Here is a 13,996-nt window from a genome sequence, read left to right as displayed (position 1 = left end):
TGGACTTATTTCATTGTATGTCACTACGGGTTATCTGTATATTGTTTTTGGGTGTTATTGCTGTTGCACAAATACACTATTTGCACTAAAGAAGCCCGTCTCTGCTTGTTCATTGCCCCACGCTATCAGAATCCTCGAGTTCCTACAATAGTATTACACATTATCTTTATTGGTTGTTATGTCATTTTACATACTGTATTTAAGATTCAGATTCCCAAAATGATATCCATATAAGACTTACTGAACTAAAGCAAAACATCTACACAAGCTAACCCTTATCCAACTGGATATTCTTATTTTACCAGGCTGGAATAGCAACAGAAGTATGGAATATGAAAGAAGAAGTAGTTGGCTTAATGTTGAGCTACTGTTAGAAACAGTGGAGGATATAGGGGGCCTTGGGCGTGAAATGTAACTGATGTATTAGAGGACATTGAATTTCTTGATGTACTAGATGAAATTATGGGTGTAGTAGTGTTGGGGGCATTAGTAGCCACTATAGGATCCTCTATTGGAGGTATGACTAGAGCTGCCTGAGCTATGTTAGAAATGTCTGATGTCTGTGAGGCTTTTATCTATAGCAGTTAAAGCAAAATACAAGATAGTGCCATTTTCAATAACAAAATCTTTTGGGACAAATGTAAATATCTCTCTGGATCCGGCTGGCATTGGGATCACACTGGAAATATTCACAGACTTAGAGGTGGTAAAGTTCTCCAGGAGATCCATGGAAAGAGTGCTCATTCTTAGGTCATAGCTTGAAGCTGAAAAACAAAAAAATACCAATAAATAAGTTAACAGACACAGCAGGAGGAGACATAGGGGCAAGTATAAGGTGATTAAAGTGGGTGCAAAAACCCTATAAGCTGGCTTTAACAGCACCAATAACTCTATATTTCAAAGTTGGAATTTGTTGGTAGTAGTTATTAATTTGCATCAGCTTGGTGTTAAAGTCTCACAAATTGTTACCAGCCGCATGGTTGTATGGCCTAATTCCCACTATTTTGTATTGGCATCACATGTATCCACAACGCATTGTCCCTGCATTTAATGAACAATTCATAGCGCAAAGGTAGTAAAGTTATTGCATGCAGATAATTTCCTAATTTTTTAGGTGTTATCTATTCAATGTCATATTTGAAAAAAATACACTACATGGTCAAAATATTGGGACACCTACATATTACACCTGCAGAAGTTTTTATGACATAATATTCTAAATTTCTAGACATTAATGTGGAGTTAGTCCCTTTGTAGCTTTAACAGCTTCCACTCTTCTGAGAAGGCTTTCTACAAGACTATTATGTGTGTCCATGGGAATTTTTGGCCATGCATCCAGAAAAACATTTGTGAGGTTGGACACAGATGTTGGAGGAGAGGATCTGGCTCACAATCTCCATTCTAGTTCATTCTAGTAGTGTTCATTGGTGTTGTGACCAGGGTTGGCGTCAGCACCTGGCACACCTGGGCAAGTGCTGTGGTGCTGGACCATCAGGAGGACCCACTCACCGTCGGGGCCTGACCACTCCCCCAGCATCTGTGCAGGACCGCCAGTGCTGCTTGATTGCGGTCACTTCACCAGACATCGACGCGCGCAGTGTGCTGTGCGGCTGTGTCTGGTAGTAATGACACGGCAGGGGCGACGCTGCACCTTTAATTGTGCTTGTGTGTCTCCCCTGCCATGTCATTACTAGCAGACACAGCCGCACAGTGCACTGTGCCATGCCATGTCTGGTGAAGTGATAGCAATCAAGCAGCACAGGCAGTTCTGAACAGATGCTGGAAGAGCGGCCCAGGCCACGATGGCGAGTGGGCCCACCTGATGGTCCAGGGCCATGTCTGTGACAGCCATCAAACACACCGGTGGCCCTAGGCAGCCACATGCCTGAGGAGCTGGACGGGACACAGGCAGGAAGCAGGTGAGCGAGGCTTGTTGCCAGCTTCCCCAATTACCATATTAAAACCATATTAAAAATATTTCTAATGTGTGTGTGTGTGTGTGTGTGTGTGTGCATGTATGGTGTGAGTATTTGGGTCTGACAGAGTGTATGACTGTGTATATATATTTATGTCTGTTTTATGTGTTTTTAAGAATTTGTGCTCAAATATGTATGTATGTCTACGTATCTGTGTATATGTTTGTGTATGTGCGTGTCTGCATATTGTATGTGTGCATATCTGTGTACCATGTGCATGCCAGCATGTGTGCTCATGTCTGCGCGTGCGTACTGTGTGCGAGTGCATATCTGCATACTGTGTGCATGCATAATTACGTTTTTGTGCCAATCTAAAAAGATGGTTTCCCCAACAAAATGGCACATAAGGAGTCCATTTGCACTCTGAATGTGTCTCAGCTCTCACTACTGAAGGACAAGTAAAAATTGGAGAAGCAGTTCTAGACAGAATTATTATATTTAAAAGATGTGCCAAATTTATTAATAAACATTGTGCAACATTTTATTACATTTGGCACAAATAAGGGGCAATACAGCCACAAGCAAAAGTGCCTTAAAATATTCTACTCATGGTAATTTTTCCTATATCCCAAAGCAAGTGAACAGAATCTTAAATGTATATGAACAGTGACAGAAAATGAAGTTGGTACAGACCCTTTAAGACATCTTATTACGACTATATACATCCCAGTTTTCTGTTGTATTCATTTACATAAATGTTTAATACACTGTGAAGTAATCTAATATTGTTGATACTCTTTTAATCCTTATCGGCCCAATGACCTACCATTTCCCTGGTCAAGATCATCCCCTGTAGCAGTCCAGGATAATACAATTGTATTATTTTCTATTCTTGCTTCCAAATCTGTTATTTTATCAAGTTTATACAAATCTTCTGGTGACAAATTGGCTGGCACATTTTTAACCACAAAGGATCCGCCTGAGGTTGTTCTGCTGAATTCTCCCACGTTAATCTGAAGATTGCTCTGATTGCCTATCGGATCTTGTGAATTCCAAATTATTGTACCTGAAATATAATATTAATAAAACATGTATCCTTTACTGTTTTATATTGATAAAGAAGAAGACTGCAGACAATCACCAGTGGTTGTCTGCTGTACTTGCTGCATCTGTGACGTCAATGCCGCAACCTGTCAAAAAGTACAACAGTGGTGGAAACCCAACGCTAGACATGCGGTGCGTGAGTAAAGCTCATTTTATTATTTTAACAATGGACATGCCTGGGGAGTAACCAAAATACTTGATTGGGATTGAGCTTTATGCTGATGTGTCCATACTCTACCAAGCTTATCAATGACTAAATGTCTGCCAAAAATGTGTTGTTTTTTTTTAGGCATATATTTGGCTGGAATATAGCAGTAGAATTTTGAAAAATTCAATAGCATAGTCAGTAAAGAGTCCACTTCCACTTGAATTTATTTACAATCCACAATTCTACTTGAATCTATTCAAGTTCAAGCTGAATTTTACAAAAATCTTTCAAAAATTTGTATTCTCTAAAATGCAGCTTTCTTTTGGAATTTGCTCCACACAAATCATATAGGGCCAGCAAAAGGTTAAAAAATAAATAAATAATACCTCAGCACTCACTTTTCAGGCCACCTCTTCTGCTTATTCTCCCCATGTATGGCTTTTCCAGGGCCTAGAGTGAGCGATGCAAGGTTGCGGCACGTCATGACTAGTGTTGAGCCACCCCCGTAGTGTTCGAGTTCGGTTCGGTTCGTCGAACACCCGTGTGTTCGCCGAACTGTTCGTCGAACTGTTCGTCGAACACCTTCGAACACCGTTAAAACCAATGGCAGGCAAACAAAAACACATAGAAACACATAGAAAACACCTTCAAAGGTGTCCAAAAGCTGACAAACTGCTCAGAAGACACAACTAACACATGGAAAAGTGACAAGTACATATAGTCATGCGAAAAGAAAAGAGGTGGAGGAGTAAAAGGAGGGGGAGACACAGATATAGGCATGTCATGCCCTTCTAAAATCCAAAAAGTGAGAAGCCGAGACGGCCAGTCCGCTCCTGCCCGTGCCACCTCCGTGTCGCCGGGTTTGTGCCAGAGCCGCGGTGAACCCTGACGGCCAGCCCCCCTCTCCCAATACTGGTGCCTGTCCGCTGGTGGGTCGAGAGAGCCCCCCTGTGGTGGAGGCAGCTCTAAGCTTTTTAATTTAAATTGTCCCTCTAATTTGAATGAATACACTTTAAATCCATTTACAAGGATCTATTGGAGGGCAAGTCTCATGCCAGCAGCCGCGTAATTCCAGCTCCAGTAGCGTCCACTAAAGCTGCTGCAGTTAAAAAGCTTTTATAAGGATCGAGCTCGGCTGTCCACCGCAAGGCATCCTAGTGCCAGACCCAGCCCCTATGCCTTGGGGTGCCTCCTGATGCTCTTCACTAAGTATCCCGTGGTCCCGAAGCATTTCCTTTGAAAAAATTAAGTGTCCAAACTACAGGTGGTGTAGCTTGCTTAACAGCCGGGATAATCCGCTGACTAGCAGACACTGCTACTAGGCACAAAGTATTTCCTGGGCTAGATGCAGTTAAAAATTTGTAAGTAGATACTCTCGTTGGATGCTGAGAAAGCATTCCATAGAGTCTCCTGGCACGCCATATATGATTCTCTTAAAAAGCTTGGGGTAGGGGTCTAGGGGACCCTTTTATAGCCAAAATCACGGCCCTGTATCACAATACGTCACCTAGGCTGAAGATAAATGGAACTGTAGCACCGAGGGCTCGGTTGCTACAGACGTATTGCACCTCACCCAGAGGTGTGATATCTCACTCTCAGATAAGGATGGAGTGTGGATCAGGACCCGACACCTGCATGCATTACACCACATTGCCGTGGGGCAGGGCGACCAATATGCCCCTGAGATGGGCACGACAGTCCCTGTCCCTGGCTGGAGTGGGGGGAGGGAACACTGAGGAAGGGGAACCTTGCAGTGCAGGAGCAGGGAGGAAGCAGTTCCTTGGTGCATTGAGAAGGGAGTATAAAAGGTGGGCACCATCTTAGTTCAGTGCAGAGAAGTCTGAGCAGAAGTGGCAGGGAGCAGGGGCTCTGCATGAGCTCTGCTCCGGAGGCGGGCCTAGTAACAGAGGCCAAGGCCTGCAAGAGGGAGAAGGAAGGAAGAGGAGCGGAGAAGGCTCCAGGAACGAGGAATGAAGGGATCCCAGGGGTGCGGACGGGCGAGTCGCCACCGCACGCCCGAATCCACCTGCGTGGAGGGGTCAGGCCAAAGGGGGAGACCGGTCCCCGAACTAGTGGAGGCAGGAAACGACCCTCAGCTAGAAACCGGAGGCTCTGACATTTTATGTGGCGCAGCCCCTTGCTCCACCCGCTAGGAAGGCACCACATAGGGTCAGGGAAACTGGCGCCAAGTTTACCAAGAGGAGACCCGAGGCAGCCGGACAGAAGTGTTGGTAAGAAAGGCCAGACAAAGGACACACAAAGGGGGTCCTGTGAAGCGCTCCAAAGTTATCTGGGAGTTGTCTGAGCCCCTCACCTGGTGAGCACAGTACGACGTGGGCAGCCGTTACCTGCAGACGTGGTCTGGATAATAAGAACTGTGAGTAAAGGCCCTGAACTGCATCACTGACTCCGTGTCGTTACTGCTGCTGCCCTGCACCATCACCCCCATCCTCCGCATACACTGCCCTGAGGCTATACTCCTCCCGTGGGGAGTTATGCTACGCTCTGCTGCACTCACAACACCAGCCTTAGCGGTCTGCCCTGTAGCGGCGGTTCACTCTGACCGCAATCCACGGGTGGCGTAGTCGGACATTTAAACATCAAAACCACATAAATAGTTCCGCCACTGGTTTGACCGCCCTGAGCCACGGAACCGGATCGCCGCCACGAAGACTACAACCACCAGCATCCACCAAAAAGGGTCCGGCTCCGGGTGTCCCAAGGCCCAGGGGGTGCGTCAGAACATTTTCATCACCTTTCACAATCACCAATGGGACAAGGCAGGGATGTCCTCTGTCCCCTCTCTTATACATCCTAGTGACGGAGCACCTGCTCTCATCAATTCGCCATAACCCCAATATTAGGTGGATTGAGGTGGGAGGCACCGAGTACAAGTGCTCTCTATTTGCTGATGATGTCCTAGTATATATCACTCAATCACATATATCCATCCCTGCTGTTATGGCTGAAATAGATCACTTTGTTACATGGTAAAATTTTAAAATCAATGCAGCGAAGTCTGAGGCCCTCGATGTCTCCCTCCCTAAATCCATATAGGATTCCATCCAGTCCAACTTTCCCTTTGCCTGGCCCTCACAGGGTATCAAATACTTAGGAATTCCTATTCATAGAGACCTCTCCCATCTATGTTATCTTAATTTTGGGCCCTTTATTGAACAATTCCATACAGACCACGGTTGGCAAGTTAGAACTGTAAGATTCACTACGTGAACCACTGGTGTTTTGTGGAAAAGCACATGTACACCGCGTTCCAAATTATTATGCAAAAAGTGTTTAGGAGTGATAAGGGAAGAATTTGTTTGTTTGTCAGTTAAACTCATTGATGGTGATGTGTGTCAGGGCTCTTTATATCACTGTAAGCAATTGCAGACACCTGTGCTAATTAGTTTGGCAGGTGTGTCCAATGAAAGGCAAGACTACTTAAGAAGGCTCTCTCACATTATTAAGCAGCCTACATTTTCTGCCAAAATGGGAAAGAAAAAGGATGTGTCGGCTGCTGAGAAGCAACAAATTGTGGAGTGTTTAGGTCAAGGCATGACTACAATCAACATTGTGCGATGATCAGGATGAAGTGTCTTGGCAATCAAGAAGTATGTAGCTGATTCACAGTACACACGTGTGCGTGCTGATAAGGGCAAATTGAGGACTCTTTCCTACAGGCAATTACGTCAGGTTGAAAGAGCAGCGGAAAAAAGCCTTGTCATAGCAGCAGACAAGTTTTTGAAGCTGCTTGTGCCTCCAACGTCCCCCGAACAACAAGATGCAGGGTCCTTCAAAGGTTTGCAGCTGTGCATACGCCATCCTGTCGACCTCCTCTATCCACTTCACACAAGCAGAAACGGCTCCAGTGGGCCAAACATTACATGAAGACTGATTTCAAAACTGTTTTGTTCACGGATGAGTGCCGTGCAGCGCTCGATGGTCCAGATGAATGGAGTGGAGGATGGCTGGTTGATGGACACCCCACGCAAACACGGCTACAGCGCCAACAAGGAGGAGGTGGAGTAATGTTTTGGGCTGGAATCATGGGGAGAGAGATTGTCGGCCCCTTTAGGATCCCTGAAGGCGCTAAAGATGAACTCCATAATGTATGTGGATTTTCTCAAACAGCACTTCCTGCCATGGTTCAAGAAGAAGAACCGTGTATTTCACAGCAAGATCATTTTTCTGCATGATAATGCACCATCTCATGCTGCACATAAAACATCTGCATCTCTGGCTGATATGGGCATAAAAGGGGACAAACTTATGGTGTGACCCCCATGCTCCCCTGACCTCTACCCCATTCAGAACCTTTGGAGCATCATTAAAAGGAGTGTCTATGATGGCGGGAGGCAGTTCACATCTAAGCAACAGCTCTGGGAGGGTATTCTGTCCTCATGCAAAACAATTGAAGCAGAAACCATCCAAAACCTGACAAATTCAATGGACGAGAGAGTTCAGAAGCTCCTTTCGAACAAGGGGTCCTATGTGAAAATGTAACATCACCTAGAATAAAGTTTTGAGTTGAAAACTGTTTGATTTCAGTTTCTAACAACCTGCTAATGCTTATAATTTCAAAAATGACCATTTTTTTGGTCTTTATTAAAATGAAAAGGTTGATCGAAAAGTTTGGGGGATCTAAGAGTGTGGCAACCCAGTAGTCATGATTACTTCGAATTCTGACAATATGAGGGTCATGCTGCAGGTAGAAGGCACTTATGTGTCTTGCGCATCTCGGAGCCCCAAAATTATTTTCCGGGCTAGATGCAGCTAAAAATTATTTTTAATTTTAAATCTGGTGAAGCTTATTATAGATGGCCTAATAGGATCAGTGCTGCACACTGCTACAAAGCTCAAATTATTTTCCAGTCAAGATACAGATAAACATGATTAGTAATTTGAAAGCTTAAAACGGTTGGTAGGGTGATTTTAACCAATCATCAAGCTTTTATTCTCCCCAGGATGACACAGGGGTAGAAAAGTCGTTTCGGATCCATGATTTGTTCATCTTTATGAACGTGAGTCTGTCTACATTATCAGTGGAGAGCCGCGTGCGCTTATCTGTCAGCACACCACCAGCAGCGCTGAACACACGTTCAGACAGAACGCTGGCTGCGGGGCATGACAAGATCTCCAAGGCGTAAGTGGCTAGCTCCGGCCATTTATCCAGATTGGAAGCCCAAAAAGAGCAAGGGTCCAGTGACACAGTCGTGGCTTCAATGTTTACTTGGAGATACTCCTGTACCATCGTCTCTAGGCGTTGACTATGTGTCAGACTTCTTGTCTCCTGTGGCCTTGCAAAGGATGGGCTAAAAAAGTGGTGAAATGATTCCGCAAAATTGATGTTACCAGCAGATACTGTGGTTCTGTTACGGTTTGAGTGCTGAACACTTGACGGTCCCACGGTTGGCAAGTTGGAACTGTGAGATTCACTACGTGCACCACTGGTGTTTTGTGGAAAAGCACATGTAAGATTCTGCAATGGTCTCTGCTGATACTCCTGCATGCGTGCATCCCTTTCTATGGCAGGAATAATTTCTGCAAATTTACTTTTGTACCGGGGATCTAACAGTGTGGAAACCCAGTAGTCAGGATTATTTCTAATTCTCACAATTCGAGGGTCATGTTGCAGGTAGTGCAGCAAGAAGGCACTCATGTGTGTTGCGCATCCAGGAGCACCAAGTCCCTGTTGTGTTGGTGGCGAGGTAACAATCATGCTTCCTTCCTCTGTCCTCTCCCCCCAACCTCGCACAACAGAAATGTGATCAAGGTCTCCCTCATCTGATGAGTCTTCCATCAGTTCGTCCTCCACTTCTTCCTGGGCTCCTGCACCTTCCTCACTAGTTTGGCTGCTACCATGCGCCCTGGTAAAATCATCTCCCCCACCCTCACATGCCTGCCGCCCTGGTGCTGCCGACCGTCTGGACCTTGCAGATGTTAGCCCTTCCGCATACAACTCCTCCTCCTCTACTTCCTCCACCTCCTCTTGTGCCACCACCTGACTCCGAATTCTGTTTAACATGTGCTCCAGCATGTAAATCACCGGAATAGTCATGCTGATAATGGCATCGTCAGCACTAAACATCTTCGTCGCCATTTCAAAACTGTGCAGAAGGGTGCATAGGTCCCTGATCTGAGACCACTCCTCCAGCGTGATTTGCCCCACCTCTGAATCTCGTTGGCCCAGGCTATACGTCAGAACGTATTGCACCAGGGCTTGTCGGTGCTGCCACAGTCGCTGCAACATGTGCAGAGTTGAATTCCACCGGGTAGGCACATCGCATTTTAGCCGGTGAAGTGGCAGGCCCAACGACTTCTGTAGAGATGTAAGTCGCTGAGCTGCGGGATGCGAACGGCGGAAGTGAGCACACAGCGACCGTGCCCTCTGCAGAAGGCCATCTAGTCTGGGATAGTGGGCTAAAAATTGCTGGACAACCAGGTTCAACACGTGAGCCATACAAGGCACGTGTGTGACATTGCCCCGGCGAAGGGCCGCACCCAGGTTTGCAGCATTGTCGCACACGGCCTTCCCTGGTTTCAGGTCCAGTGGAGACAACCATTCATGAAATTGGTTCTCCAGAGCTGACCACAACTCCTCAGCTGTGTGACTCACATTTCCCAGACATTTCAATGTAAAAACCGCCTGATGACGTTGAGCCCTACTGCCAGCATAGTAAGGAGGTGTGCAGGATCCCTTCTGCGCAGTTAGAAAGCTTGTGGCATGACCAGACAGGCTTTGGGTGCAGGTGGAAGACCGAGAGGAGGTTGAGGAGGCAGAAGCAGTGGAGGAAAAATGACAAAGAGGATTGACGCACAACTCGTGGGGACGGCAAGACTTGGACAGCAGCCCCTTGTCCTGCTGTCACCATAGTTACCCAGTGCCCAGTCAGCGACATGTAACGCCCCTGTCCATGCCTACTCGTCCAAGTGTCTGTGGTGAAATGCACCCTGTCACACACAGAGTTTCTCAAAGAAGCGGTGATGTTGTGTGCGACATGCTGGTGGAGCGCAGGCACACCTTTCTTTGAGAAGTAGTGCCGACTGGGCATCTGGTACTGGGGCACTGCGACGGACATAAGGTCTCGAAAATCCTCTGTGTCCACCAGGCGGAAAGGCAGCATTTCTGTAGCCAAGAGCTTGCAGATGGTGAAATTCAACCTCTTAGCTTTCTCATGGCTAGGAGGAAATGGTCTTTTACTTGTCCACATCTGAGGGACCGAGGGCTGGCTATTGTGCTTAGACGGGGTTGATAAGGGTGTCCCCGGCAAACTGCCGGTCTGTGAGGAAGATGCAGGCGGACATGTTAGGTTGCCTTGATCCAAAGGTGGTGCTATCGATGTCGGACAGCGCTCAAGACCAGCTGGTGTTACCACCTCCAAAGAAAATGATGACCTGCCAATCACGCTGGCTGTTGCGGGTAAAGAGGTGGCAGGTCTGCGCCCCAAAACAGGTGTGACTGCTGTCCCCCCAGTCACAGAGGATGAAGAGGCCGCGGATGCACAAGATATGGCAGACGGTGGTTGGCCCGGCCGGCTAGACCGCATTGTAGCACACTGAGCTTCCCACTGCAACTTATGCTTCATGTCCATGTGCCGGTTCATGCATGAAGTACTCAAACTATGTATTTTTTGGCCTCTACTTAGCTTTTGCTGACAAATGTTACAGATAACACGAGTTGGGTCATCTTTATCGATCTGAAAAAATGCCCAGGCTATGCAAGGCTTAGCACCCATGCGACCTGAAGAGCCACCACGACTTGTGGTGAGAGGCAGAGTTGTGTTTGAGGATGCAGTTGTTGACGTGCTTCCAGTACTACGTCTCTGTCCAGGAAGGCGCAACCTGACCTCGTCGTCACTAGCATCTTCCTCCACCTCCTCTGCTGACCTCATCTCTTGGCTGACTGTGGGTTGACAGTAAGTGGGATCTCCGACCTCATCATCATCACCCTGTGCGTTATCACACCCGTCGTCCTCAGAGCCAACCTGTTCCTGCCCTGACAAAAAACTAAAGTTGTCGCTCCAATCAGGTATTTGAGTCTTATCATCGTCTTCCTCATTGTCTCCACCAACAGGAGTTACAGTTTGGGAATGAGGGTCTACATTATGGTCAGAACCTTCTGCGTCTGGTCCTGGATCCGACTCATAAAGATTCTGGGCATCAGTGCAGATCATTTCCTCGTCTGGATTCACAGAAGCGCTGGAGTCGACCTCTGATTCCCAGGCTATAGTATGAGTAAACAGCTCTGCAGACTCAACCATCTGTTCTACCTCATACTCAGACGGGCAGCTGGAGATTTGGGAGCTGTGAGGAAGCAAGTGCGATTTGGGTGACACCTTTGAGGACTGGAGTATTTGTGATGTTGAAGTTGATGTGGAGGAGAGCCCACTTAAAGGAGCACTTGATATCCGTTGAAGCACCTGCTGTTTTTGTGCCTCATCTGGAATTTGTAGCGATTGGCGTGGCCGTAAGAAAGGGATCTTATCACATTTTCCGCTAAAAGAAGTAGACATTTTAGTTTGGCTGGAAGATGGTCTTTCTTCTGCACCTACCCCACGGACACAACCTTTTTTCCCCTTCCCAACACGCCTATTCCCCTTTCCACCAGCAGCAGGCCTTTTTCCACTCATTTTGGTGGTTAACTAATTCACAACTCTGGAGTTGTTTGCACAAAAAAACAATGGATGGTAACCGAGCAGAGCTGAGTGGCCAAATTGTGGTATTAGGCCAAAACTATTGGCTGGGTTAGATGCAGAAAAAAATTATTTTTAATTTGCAACCTGATGGAGGTCAGTATAGATGGACTAATAGACCAAGTCCCACACACCGCTAGAAGCCCAAATATTTTTTCAGAGCTAGATGCAGAAAATTTTTTTATTCAATTTGCAACCTGATGGAGGTCAGTATAGATGGACTAATAGACCAAGTCCCACACACTGCTAGAAGCCCAAATATTTTTTCAGAGCTAGATGCAGAAAAAAATTATTTTTAATTTGCAACCTGATGGAGGTCAGTATAGATGGACTAATAGACCAAGTCCCACACACCGCTAGAAGCCCAAATATTTTTTCAGAGCTAGATGCAGAAAAAAATTATTTTTAATTTGCAACCTGATGGAGGTCAGTATAGATGGACTAATAGACCAAGTCCCACACACCGCTAGAAGCCCAAATATTTTTTCAGAGCTAGATGCAGAAAAAAATTATATTCAATTTGCAACCTGCTGGAGGTCAGTATAGAAGGACTAATAGAACAAGTCCCACACACTGCTAGAAGCCCAAATATTTTTTCAGAGCTAAATGAAGAAAAAAATTATTTTTAATTTGCAACCTGATGGAGGTCAGTATAGATGGACTAATAGACCAAGTCCCACACACTGCTAGAAGCCCAAATATTTTTTCAGAGCTAGATGCAGAAAAAAATTATTTTTAATTTGAAACCTGATGGAGGTCAGTATAGATGGACTAATAGACCAAGTCCCACACACTGCTAGAAGCCCAAATATTTTTTCAGAGCTAGATGCAGAAAAAAAATATTTTTAATTTGCAACCTGATGGAGGTCAGTATAGATGGACTAATAGAACAAGTCCCACACGCTGCTAGAAGCCCAAATATTTTTTCAGAGATAAATGAAGAAAAAAATTATTTTTAATTTGCAACCTGATGGAGGTCAGTATAGATGGACTAATAGACCAAGTCCCACACAGTGCTAGAAGCCCAAATATTTTTTCAGAGCTAGATGCAGAAAAAAATTATTTTTAATTTCAACCTGCTGGAGGTCAGTATAGATGGACTAATAGAACAAGTCCCACACGCTGCTAGAAGCCCAAATATTTTTTCAGAGATAAATGAAGAAAAAAATTATTTTTAATTTGCAACCTGATGGAGGTCAGTATAGATGGACTAATAGACCAAGTCCCACACACTGCTAGAAGCCCAAATATTTTTTCAGAGCTAGATGCAGAAAAAAATTATTTTTAATTTGCAACCTGATGGAGGTCAGTATAGATGGACTAATAGACCAAGTCCCACACACCGCTAGAAGCCCAAATATTTTTTCAGAGCTAGATGCAGAAAAAAATTATATTCAGTTTGCAACCTGATGGAGGTCAGTATAGATGGACTAATAGAATGATGCTATGCCCAAAAGATTTTACTTCACTAGGTGCAGTAAAAAAATTGGTATTCTATACACAGGTGGTATATCTTGCAACACAGATAGGCTACTCCACTGACTAACACACTCTGCAATAGGCCAAAAAGGATTAGCTTTGCTAGATTCAGCCAAATGCTGTGAAAAAAACTTGCACAGCACTGGCACAGACCTGCCTGGCAAAAACTGATAGGAACTGATGTAACCTAGTCCTGAAAAGGACTCCAATTACAATTAGTCTTTACTACCACAATCTATCTATTTAAGAGCACAGACCTGCCTGATAAAAGTCGTAGGAAATGCTGTAACCTAGTCCTTAAAAGGACTGCAATCACAACTATTCCCTACTCCCAAGCTATCTGTATATTTGTGCGAAAATTGGCTTGAAATTAACAAGGTATAGCGCACACAGCAACAGCGGTGCCGTCTAACACGCAGCTGCAGCAGTGAGAAAATGGTGGCGACGGGGAAAATGGCTTGGTCTTATAGGGCAAGGACATGTGACATACACTGCCAATCACACATGCCCTTGCTTGTGTGAAAAAAAGCACTTCGCTCCGTGTGTGCGCTGCTGATAGGCTGACAGATTGCACCTCCCCACTGCAAATGCGGGAAAGAGAAAAAAAAATGGAGATCTTCATTGTTCCTGCAGAGATCCATCCCCTGCCCCTCCCC

At 45.5% G+C, this 13,996-nt stretch overlaps 1 pseudogene; it reads right to left on the bottom strand.

Annotated features, from left to right (window-relative positions):
• Positions 1-298: 298 nt before the first annotated feature.
• LOC141157692 (calcium-activated chloride channel regulator 1-like) overlaps positions 299-13,996 on the bottom strand; it is a 310,073-nt pseudogene continuing 296,375 nt past the window's right edge.

The sequence above is a fragment of the Phyllobates terribilis genome, unplaced genomic scaffold (assembly GCF_046119375.1).
Source record: "Phyllobates terribilis strain yellow unplaced genomic scaffold, ASM4611937v1 Scaffold_8__6_contigs__length_399053987, whole genome shotgun sequence".
NCBI classification, from domain to species: Eukaryota; Metazoa; Chordata; class Amphibia; order Anura; family Dendrobatidae; genus Phyllobates; species Phyllobates terribilis.
The sequence above is the reverse complement of the archived record's forward strand: the minus strand, read 5'-3'. Positions and strand labels throughout refer to the sequence as shown.